Raw genomic sequence first — 2,431 nt, forward strand, 5'->3', positions numbered from 1 at the left:
GGGCGGGGCGGGGCCGCCCCGCCTCACCAGGCACGGATCCCGCGTCTATTGGAGGGCGCGCGCCTCCGGCGCAGCCAATAGGAAGGAGGAAGGCCCGCGTGCGGGCTCTCCCCCTCGCCCTCCCTCCCAGAGCCCCGCCTAGCCCGGGTGCGGTGACGTCAGAGCAGCGACGGTCCTTCCTTCCGCTCTCTGATTGGCTGCACCTCCCAGAGCCCTGTTATCCGATTGGTTGGCGGGAGGGGACAGAGCCTGTGGCAGAGCGGGCGCGGGATCCGCAGAGGCGGCCGTGGCCGCGTCCGGTGGGTGCGTGCGCGCGGAGGGGGGCGGGAGAAGCAGAGGGGCGCTGTGCCCCGGCCGTTGGCGGCCATTGCACCCTCATCCCTCAGGCGCGAGCGTTGCGCTCCCCTCGCGGGAAGGAGGTCCCCTCGCCCTGGTGCTGAGGGACGAAGGCCGCTGGGGAGCCCTCGGGGCTCCAGTCTCGGCCTCCGCGCCCCCGGTGCGGTGAGGGGGAGTTAGAGCTCCGGAAGCCGTGCCGGCGAGGGCTGCTGAGGTGAGGGCTCCCGCCCGCTTCTGGCCGGCTGGGCGGTATCTGCCTGTGCGTGCCCCGCGGGAGCGGAGCGGGCGAAGCCTTGCCTGGGCACAGCTGGCCTGCTGCCCTGCTGGTTTTGTTGCCTCCGGGCAAGCAGGCTTTCCCCGTGTCTTAAATGGGTATATATGTTATATAACGAATATAACAACATCCAGCACGTGGCTTGCCGGGCCCTCTCTTACTCGTCTTTCTGCTGGGGCTGAACACTTGCGCGCCAGAAGCTCGTTATTGTATTGCCGATGCTTTGGTAAACACCCGACTTTGGGCACTTACATGTAAGGATGATGCCCACAACAGCCGGGAGCAGCTTGGGGCGACTGTCTGGGTACAGATTTGGCTATCTCTTGGGGAAAAACTAACAGCAAGGCTATGAGGACAACTAACAGGAATTAGAATAGGGGGAGAATATGATATTAGAAGATACTTGAGAAGAAAAACAAAACAAATGTTAAAACTAGCTACCACTGTTCACTCATGACCCCTCTCAGAGCTATGAAGATGTTTGCTAAATCTTTAGGAAGTGGTGACAAACTTGAGATTTTATATTCTGACTGATGCAAATATATGGAAATACTTTATGAGTGTTAATGCCCGCTAGTAAACTTTTTCTCAACTTCTATGTTTCATAAGATGTTTTTGATTCAACAGTTACAAAAAAGTTATATGGACAGTGACAGTTGTTTAGTATGTTGCTTAGTAGTTTTTTAGAGAAAAGAAATATCCTGGCACATACTGAAGTTTATAAAAGAGAAATCAGAAATTGAGGTATTTCAGTCCTTGTTTGGACTGAAAGTGCCCGTGTCATATATTAGAGGTGCGTCCCATATGGACAGAGGAAAGGATGGGAAGTAGTGTGTATTAAGAGCTTTCTGCAAACCCCATTGAGGCAGTGGTAATTTTATTGTAATTTTGTTTGTGTCTTGTCTGAAATAATGAATTCTTTACATACCTGCACATGACTTTTTTCAGCGGTTCCCAGGGAGAGGACGAGGGGTAACAGGCATAAGTTGGAACATACGAGGTTCCAGTCAAATATGAGAAAAAGCTTCTTCCCAGTGAGGGTGACAGAGCCCTGGAACAGGCTGCCCGGGGAGGTTGTGGAGTCCCCTTCTTTGGAGATTTTCAAGCCCCGCCTGGATGCAGTCCTGAGTAACATGCTCTGACAAGCTCTAGGCAATCCTGCTTCAGCAGGGGAGTTGGACTAGATGATCTCTATGGTCCCTTCCAACTCTAAAAATTCAGTGAAATTCAGTGAAATATACCACAGAGAAAGACTTCTTTTAAAAATACATCATAAACATGTGCGTATCTTTTCAAGTCTAGCAAAATACTCCTTCCTAGCCAAATGTCATCTTTCCTATTTAAGGAAAAAAATGCTGAAGGAATTTAAATTCTGTTTTCTAAAACTGAAAAACACACATTGCTTTAAACATACAAGAGCTTTGTTTCTCTAAAATGTAAAATGGGTACATTTTAGTAGATTCTAAATTGAATAAATAGTTTTGAACATTTGCTATGAATCTGTAAATCTTAATCTGAAAGGTTACTACATTCAAGCTTATTCATTCGGCTTTTACCTCCTCTCAGAGACTTTGCATATAGTTTTATTTATTAGCTTCATTGTTTCATTTTTATTACCATCACCATAATAAATCTCATCATTCTGACAGTGATGTATGATCTGTCCTACTCTGCACTGTGCCATATTCTGTCAAGTAGGAGTGAAAGCACTGGTGATTTCATTTAACAAAGGCCAATTTCTGTTTGGCCATCTGGTACCATTCTTTGCAGTCTACTTACCTCCCCAGGAGACCTCTGGTTAGAAGCAAACTCTCTCTTCCC

General features: G+C 48.9%; 1 protein-coding gene across 4 annotated transcripts in view; it reads left to right on the forward strand.

Moving 5' to 3' along the window:
- The first annotated feature begins 203 nt into the window (after positions 1–203).
- FIGNL1 (fidgetin-like 1) overlaps positions 204–2,431 on the forward strand; it is a 7,469-nt gene continuing 5,241 nt past the window's right edge. For 2 of the 4 annotated variants that reach the window (XR_001411858.1, XM_014940802.1), the window contains exon 1: positions 204–299. The gene's annotated coding sequence lies outside the window, so the exon portion shown is untranslated. Of the gene's footprint in view, positions 304–516; positions 551–2,431 lie in introns of those variants that run through there. The other 2 variants (XM_014940804.1, XM_014940803.1) reach the window with 2 other exon arrangements.

The sequence above is a fragment of the Calidris pugnax genome, unplaced genomic scaffold (genome assembly GCF_001431845.1).
Source record: "Calidris pugnax isolate Ruff unplaced genomic scaffold, ASM143184v1 scaffold8, whole genome shotgun sequence".
Lineage (NCBI taxonomy): Eukaryota > Metazoa > Chordata > Aves > Charadriiformes > Scolopacidae > Calidris > Calidris pugnax.